This window comes from Elaeis guineensis, chromosome 5 (assembly GCF_000442705.2).
Source record: "Elaeis guineensis isolate ETL-2024a chromosome 5, EG11, whole genome shotgun sequence".
NCBI lineage: Eukaryota > Viridiplantae > Streptophyta > Magnoliopsida > Arecales > Arecaceae > Elaeis > Elaeis guineensis.
The window spans coordinates 108,910,925-108,920,107 of NC_025997.2; the positions used below are offsets into that span (position 1 = coordinate 108,910,925).

General features: G+C 34.9%; 1 pseudogene; it reads right to left on the minus strand.

Annotated features, from left to right (window-relative positions):
• Positions 1-2,767: 2,767 nt before the first annotated feature.
• LOC109505846 (probable serine/threonine-protein kinase WNK11) lies at positions 2,768-4,089 on the minus strand (annotated as a pseudogene).
• Between the last annotated feature and the right edge of the window lie 5,094 nt (positions 4,090-9,183).

Consider the following 9,183-nt stretch of genomic DNA (forward strand, 5'->3'; position numbering starts at 1 on the left):
TCGGTTTGTTGATTGCCCCTCGGCTAGAGAAATACCGACATGGGTTGCCATAGATCTTTGGCTCTTTAATTGTTAGATCAAAGAAGGGCTAGAGCACCGGCTCTGATACCACTTGTTGCCCAGCTATGCAACCCAAGAGGGGGGGATGAATTGGGTTTCTAAAAAATTTTAAGCCCAACAGATTACTTATGAAGAACAAAACAAAGACTTTAAATCAATATTAATTACCTAAAGCAGTATTGCAAGGATATAATAAAGAAATAAGATAAAGCGATAAAGCACACCACAAACACAAGGATTTATAGTGGTTCGGTGCTAACCTTGCACCTACATCCACTCCCCAAGATCCTACTTGAGAATTTCAATCCACTATCCTTTGTATTCAACCCGAATACAAAACGTCAGAAACTCCGACACTAGCTATCCCAAGCTAGATCACTTGTTTCTCGGGTACAAGTAAACCCAAAATACTCCGATTTCAGGTTCGGATCAACCTTTCCTTATTTTGGAAATCCTCCAAAAACAAGAACAAAAACTCACAAAGAGTTAGAAAATTTTGAGCACAGATTAATACAATAACAGCTCCTTAAATGAGCGAATATAACAATAAAAGCTTTACTCAAATGAAGAACCCCTTTTTCGAATTTTCTCAAAGTGGATGAACGCTTGAATGCTTGAGAAGAGGTTGATTGTTGATTGAAGATCTCTTGAAAGCTTTGAACGATCTCTAGATCAAGGTTGAAACACTAGGCGTGAAGGATTCTCTCCTTGAAAGCTCCTGCTTTTCTCTTTCACACTCTCTCTGGTATATTGTGGATCCTCTCTCTTTTTCTTTTTGGATTTTTCGTTGATCTCAGGCTTTTTCTTGCAAATTTTGGATCCTCTCTTCTGTTCTTCTCTCTTTGATCTACCGATTGATCTTCTTCTTTTTTCTCTCCAATTTGATCTGCTATTTAAACTGTAATTTCTTTCACCATTTCAAGCATTTTGTAGCATTAGAAGCAAGAGAAAATAATTTAGGTAGATAAAGAGCCATTAGAGCAATTTTAGGAAGCATAAATGGTAATTAAAACGGGCAAAAAAATAGTCGTTGCTGATATTTTCCGTCGCAGGGGTCGACTCATGAGTCGACTCATGCATCAGGAGTCGACTCATGAGTCGACTTCTGTTGCACAGACCAGAAGGTCTGATTTCTGGATTTTTCGGCTCAAATCAGCAGAGGTCGACTCATGAGTCGACTCACAGGTCGTGCCAAGTCAAAAATCCAGCGTGCCATGGAAATTTTTGCGTGCCAATCAGCTCACAGTGCCATGAGTTGACTCATGAGTCGACTCATGCACTTCAAACCTTCATAACTTCAAAAATATAAGTCCAAATACAATAAAATTTTCACCAATAGTTTACAAATCATTTATTCTATCAAATGATACTATCAAATCAGAATTTTAGTGAAATTATAATTTTGCCCTTGAAGAGCATAAGGATTTTTTCATTTTAAAATTATTTGTATCCCTTCAATCTGCTTTGTAATCATCAAAATCAATCTAGGAGCAACACAAGTTCTATTGCTTAATTAAATTGAGTCAATTAGCAATCCAATTGCTAATTGATCATCTTACAACTTACTAACATTAGTAAGTTTAACAATTACAACTTTTATATTGGATTAATCATCAATCATATTGATCATTAAATCCTATTGTGATTTATAATCGCAACTCAACTATCTGATCAGTCAAAAGCCTCTTTGTGTGTGACCCCATAGGCTCTATTCTGACTGGTAGTGAGATATATTATGATCTCTATCACAATATCATCGAAACTTCTTTTGATGGGTCAAAATTATTCCAACTCTACCTATTCAGGATTATCGATCATCAAGATGATGCTCATGGATCTTATAATCCACCAGTGACACCTCGCAGTATATAGTGGTAATCCAGCAGAATAAAATATGATGAACCTCTAGGTGTAGTTAATGTATGATACAGTCCTTCTATCGTGAGTTCTGATTAGATGGCAAGTTATGGATAAATCATCATACCTCAACATCGATCATATGATAGATTCAATTAGTTCAAGTCCGTCTGTGATTCTCATGAAAACTCTTTTTCATCAATCACACTGCTATGGCTATAAACTTAAGGACTTAGCCTCTTAAATCTCATAGGACTACTACTCTTTATCAGGATCGATAGATTCTATCTAGATGTGCATCCTACTATTACAGTGGATCAACTATCACCAATATCCACTACAAAGACTTATTAAGTTAATATTTATGTATAGTCAAACTCCAGCTGCCTCACTGCGAGCAGCTATAACATCGTAGGTCAAAGGACCAGTCACACTACTGCAGCATCGAAAAAGTCACTAACGAGTGAACAGACATCCATATGACTTCTTATATTGATCATGCTCAGTGCTAGTTATTTTTTAATAATTATTTGCACTCTTACTACAGTGTCTCTACATCAAAAACTAGAGACTCATCTATCTGAAGGAAGCAATCCATGCACCGATCTATCTGAATCAATCACCATCTCCATGATGATCCTATGATCAGAAGTAATTTAAAATTTTAATTATCAATGATATATATCTCAAATTCTCAACTCTCTGAGAATATATGTCATCATTTTGTTAATCTCTTAGATGATTCATGGATACATAAAATATGAATGAAAATATAACTATCTGTTAAATATAAAATTATATCCTAAAAATATGATATGTATCAGTCAAGATTGACTTCTAGGACATACATTCAACAATATGAGATTTTGTCATCATCCAAGCCACTAAAGAAAGGGTCCCTGAGGAGCTTGATGGAGGAGGACCAGGCATGGGGCATGGTGAGGTAGTACCCCATGAAGGCCCGAACCTCAGGGTCACATACCTTGCCCAAGGCCATCGGCACACCCTAGTCATGACCTTGTAGTAGATCTTGGGGATGCTATCGCACTCGCTATAGGGGATCTCTAGCATCACCATCTCCAACACGCATATCTCAAATGAGTAGATGTCCACCAGCTTTGTCTATTGCTCCTCATACAGCTCCAACATCATGTACTCCAGTGTCCCCAATATCGAGTGCACCGTATGGCTCTTCCCCATGATCACCGCCAACCCCAAGTCCCCAATGTTCACCTGCAACCATCCACCTATTAAAACATTGGCACCGGCATTGGTGTTTGAAAGGGCTTTGTTTTGCAGTCATACATGGCTAATGTTGCTATTGTTGAAGATGTTGCTGTAGCTGAGGTCGTGGTTGTGAGGTAGTCGAGGCTAATGAGGATCAAGCCGGACCACTTCTTGAGAGCCTTGAGAGAGATGTGGCGGTGGAGCTTCTGGTACTCATGGAGGTCGTCGGAGGTATGGAGCTCAATGATGAAGTTAAAGGTGTTCTACTCAGCATTCATCCACACCCGGTATAGAGCAATGATGTTCCCATGGCAGAGCTCATAGAGGAGATGCACCTCCCTGATATTTTTATCCAAATAATTAATAGATTTATAGAAACTAATGGTTCAAAGCCCCATCCATTCATCAACTCAAATGGTCCCAACTTTCCTAAAGTGATGCATGCTCGAAAGCCAATTGAGACAATCTCTTTGCACACTCATAACCTTACCTTAGACTTTCCAATGTGGCAAGCACTCAACCCTTGATGAGCCCTCAGCCATGAATACTTTAGAATCACGTAAATGCTCGCCCTTTCGATCTTTTCCTATGTATTAAGTGTTATGCTACAGAGAGAAGATAAAGCCCCAGAACTCCATTTGCCTCCACCACCATTCTATATCGAAACTCCAATTTATCCCTTTGCTCCATTATTATTTGTCGAATTTCAATGAATGAACTCATTATCCTAACAATAGGCTAGTAGACTTCATTGTAAGTCTCCAAAGCACTCCCTTTCTTTTCTCCTCTTCTCTCTCACACCGGGTGGATTGGGATTATTGTGGTGATCATGGTGGTCTTCTTATTAGGTAGGAGAATGAATGAGGAAGCTAGTGGCTGAAAGAAGAAGAAGAAGAATGGAGGTAATCTGGTTGCCAGACAATCCTTGCCCATGCCAGCCCCCATGGCCGCACTGAATGGCAGCAGTTCCGAAGTCTTGGATCCATCCACTCTGCTACAGTGCGAGCACGAGCTCAAGGAGGAAGGGAACCAATTGTTCTAGGTATGGGACTGTGTGGGAGCACTATAGCAATATGAGCTGGCTTTGAAGTTGATCCCATAGGGACATCCAAATCATGCCATCTTCCATAGCAATCAAGTGGCAGTCTGAGTTGATTGTAGGCTTGCAGCATCAATCAGCTATTAAGGTCTGAGTCCTTGTTAAAAATATGGGAGATAATTTGATCATTTTGTGATCCTATAATTTTTTAAGTAACACTATCATATCTTACAAGTGTAAGTGTAGGTATTTCAAACTATTGAAATCGATTCTTTCACATCTTATAAAATCTAGTAAAAATAAGAAGGGACGTGCTACATTTGAAGCGTACGAAATTTTTCAAATATAGTAAAGATAGATGTTGTAGGGATCGCGAAAGATAAACCTCAAGGAGGTTTGTAATTTATCCTAATTTATTTAGACTATTAAGATTGACATATATAGGAAATGAATCTCATTAGAGCATGAAAGTAAATGTATATATCTTAAGATATTTTTTAAGAATAAGATAACAAAAATACAATTACTTGAAAATGATATGACAAAAATGGCACAATTTGCTAAATTCATTAATGCATATTGTTAGCACAATTTAAGATGCATATATTATTACAAGTTATCATTTTGAAGTGTGACTGGACTAAGTGAGAAAATGTATGTGTAAATCTTTCTTCTGATCAATTTGAAATTCTTCCATCAAAAATTATTTTAACCTACATGAAAGAACTTAAAGAAAGTCTTTGTGCATTGTGTGTGATGCAACAAAATTAATGTGGAGCATAATGCCTAATAGAGCATGTGGCACACTTAATAATGAGATAGACATTTAGTGACGCTAAGTTTTTTCTTTCTCCAATTTTTAGTGACAAAAATATTTTTCCTTCCATAAAATAAAAAAAAATAATATTATTACTTCTTAATATCTTATATTATTTTTTATGAATATATATAATATCTTGAATAATATATATGAGTTTCTATGCCTTTATGACATATTGAACAATATATATGACTTTCTAATGTCTTGTATGACTTTCTGTAAATATATATGATATCTTGAACAATGTATATGATTTTTTATGATTATATATGACATCTTGAACAATATATTTAATTTTTTAATATCTTATATGACTTTCTATGAATATATATGATATTTGAAGAGAAGCGTGGCGGGTGATGTGCATGCATTTTCAAAAATTTTACAGCGAAATATGCATAGATTAAATAATTTAATCTATAATACATGCATAGATCAAATCTAAATCACCATACAGAATCTATGACATAAACTAATATGCATATATACACATCTGAAATCTAAAATTTAGCAAGTGCAGAACATATCTATGTGTAATTAGATCATATCTGATTCATATTTAGATTACATCTAAAAATTAATTGAGATCAAAATCTCATACCTGAGCGTGGGTAGTAAATCACCGCATTCAAAATCTATGATAGATGATTCTTGATGATGCTTGATAGCCATACACATGTCCGACCTCTGTAGGTATCCACACAAAATCCTTAAGCTGATCGATCTCTCCAAAAGTGCTAGCTCGCAAGGACACCATCCTTTGGCTGATCTAAGAGAAACATAATGGAGATGAAGAATAAGAAAACTTTTTCTTTTTCTTCTTAGATCTATGCATCTGATCTCTACAATAGAGATCAAGAGAAGAATCCTTCCTTCTCAATTTTTCATGCATAAGAGAGAACCTTTCTCTCTTCCTTTCACGCCCTTAAGAAAAAAAAAATTTCTCTAATTTTTTATGATAAAAATCAGATCTAATCTGATTTTTTATACTGAAAATCATATAAAATCTTAATATCTAAAAAAATTTAAAAGAGGGATCCAAGAGAAGAACTGTTCTTCTCTCTTCTTCTTCCTTTTTTTTCTTGATCTAGAACTCTAGAGATCCCCAAATACCTAATCAGATTTTTTTGATATTTTTTCTTCAAATTTTTATGTTAAAAATTAAATATAATCTAATTATTATTTTTTAAAAAAATAAAAAAAAATCTGAAAGAAGAACTCCTTCTTCTTCAAGGCTACGCACAAGAAAGAAGATGGATCTTCTTCCTTGATCTAGAACTTCAAAAAGCCCCAAACGTCCAACCAAATTTTTTTTGATATTTTCTCTTCAAATTTTTATATTAAAAATCAAATCTAATCTAATTTTTATTTAAAAAAAAATTAAAAAAATCTGAAAGAAGAACTCCTTCTTCTGCAAGGCTACGCACAAGAAAGAAGAACCTTTCTTCTTCCTTCTCTTTCTCTTGTTGAAAAAAATTTTTCTTATCCAATTTTCTACTATAAAACTAGCAGAAAATTCTCTCTTTGATGCCCAAAAACTAATAATAAAAGATTTTAAAAAATCTTTCAAGAAGGGAGGAGAAGAGGAGAGACAAGATGTATAAGATATGGGGCATCCAACTCTTGGACGCCCCCTTCTCTTACCTTTTCTTTTTGGGCGACATGAGAGAAGGGAGGATGCCTCCTTTTTCTTCATGGAATAAAGGAGAGGGCACACAAAAGGGGCGTGAGAAATATGTTCCATGGTGAAAGAGAGGTGTGGCGTGGAGATATAATTATCACATGGGGTGGCTTAGTTTGGGTTTAGTCTTATTCCAAATAAGATTCAAGATCTTAGTCAAACTCTAACTAACTCTTAGACCCAATCCCAACTAACTTAGAAATTAGTTATAACCAACTAACTAATTGAATCCTAGCCCAATTATTAGGCCCCAATTGAATTTGTAATTAGTTAGATTAAAACCCCATTGATCCAAAGAATGATTCTTGATTGCAACCAGGGAAGCTATTTGATAATAGGGCTTGATCCAATCAAGTCTATTATCCAATAGGATTAGATCCAATCAAAGTCTATATCAAACTAATCCCATTAACTTGATTTTGGATCTCTGAGATCAATTGGAACAAGCTCTATTATACAATAGGACTGCATCCAATTAATCCAAAGCCAATCTAATTGAATCCAATTCAATTAGAATTAATCCAATCTTCATTGCTCAATCAAATTGAGCCAATTATTAATCATATTGTTAATTATTTGTTCCTCTAATTTACTAATCATTAGTAAATAATTTATTGTAACCTTTGTAAAGGATTAATGATCAATCAAATTGATAATTAAATCCTTCAACGATTTATAATCATCAATCAGTCATTTGATCAGACAAGTATTTCTATGTATGTGATCCCATAGATTCGAATCTAAACCAGTAGCACAAGAATAATTTCTGTACTAATCGATGTAACCATCAAGCAAAAGGACTCGACGTCCGGATAGATCGAATGTATGCCCAGCAACACTCTAAAATCCATGTGGATATAGTTACTGTATAATTCATCTTTTTGACATTCGATGCTCAAAGATGACTTTGGATTAAATTGTCAACCCAGGATGAGTGGTCCACATTGTGTCTCAATCTCAAAATCTTGTGACTCCTCACTAGGATTATTTTGGCCAAAGTTTTGCTAAATTGAAACACAATGATGCATCATCTCCAATTTTACTTAGAGCTGTCAATCCTATCTTGACTCACACTCAGACTTCACAAGTACTTGACTGTACCTAAAAATTTTTCATCACTGAATTAAAAATTTGGATAGTCCGATACCAAAGCACAGTGAGTTGCTTGCAAGTCACCAAGACAGCCTCAGGTCTGAGGGACATATATACCCATATCTCATTAGAGCAGCCCTTGACAGCAGAGTGCTCCGGAGGTGGTCACACTCAGTAAAATATATTCCTACATATCATTCATATGCCATATCCATGTCACCACATGTCTTGATTAAGAGGACAATCAATTAATATGGCACACAACGACCTATACTCGATATAATTATCATCCTTGTGATAATTGTATCATTTAGTCATGAGCAGAATTTAAGAACCACATGATAAATTCTTCTTTATCATTTTGGTAGTAGTTATAAGGATTCATCATAACATATGAGTTCTATTTTAGAATATGTATTCCTTATGATGAATCTGTCAGATAATATTTATTATTTTATAATTCATATACATATATGGAACACAATCATCTACAAACTAGATGATTGACTTTAGGACATATTTTCCAACAACTTCTACTTGGACTAAAGCTAATCAGATTTGTATCAAATACCTATCTTTCATTTTAGATCATCGAACTCATTAGATCTAATTGCTCTAGTTAATGGGTCGGTCAAGTTCTCCTTTCAGTCGATCTTCCTAAGGTCGACTTTATTTCGATCTTATCGAGCAAGTTGATTGTAATGCAGAAAATGTTTGATTCTTAAATGGAACATCAATTCTTCAGCGTGAGCTATGGCTCCAGTATTACTGTCAATATAGAAAGACTGGACCATCAATGGATGGTGCCACTCCATGCTTGTTGATGAATTTTCATAACCAAACAATTTCTTTACCAGCATCAAATACTGCAAAGAACTCCGTATCGTAAATAAAAATTGAAATCAGTATTCCACAGGTTTTAAGTCAGATTTTTCATAAACGAGCCATTGGTTCTTAATATTTTATAAATATTTAAGGATGGTTCTCATAACCTTTCAAATCTTTATGGAGAATAGAGATGATAACTAAGCTTTTATTTTTTGTAATGTAGGGATGTCATTTTCGATTAAGATAATTTCATCCAAATAGCACAAAGAATGATTTTACAGAACTATTAGTCTATTTGTACATACAGAATTTTACTTCATTCTTAACGAAGCCATATATTCAAAATATATATTCTAACTCTGAGAAGCTTGATTCAATCTGAATGGACTTGAGAATTGCCACAAAAAAATTATCTCATCATAGTCAACACTATCACTTTGATAAAATCCTTTGACAATTAGACAGAATTAATAGGTCTCCACCTTTCCATCTGTGCCTCTTATCCATCTAAAATTCACTCACACCTTATGGGTCTTATCCTTTCAGGTGAACCAATGAATGTCCATACATCGTTGATCT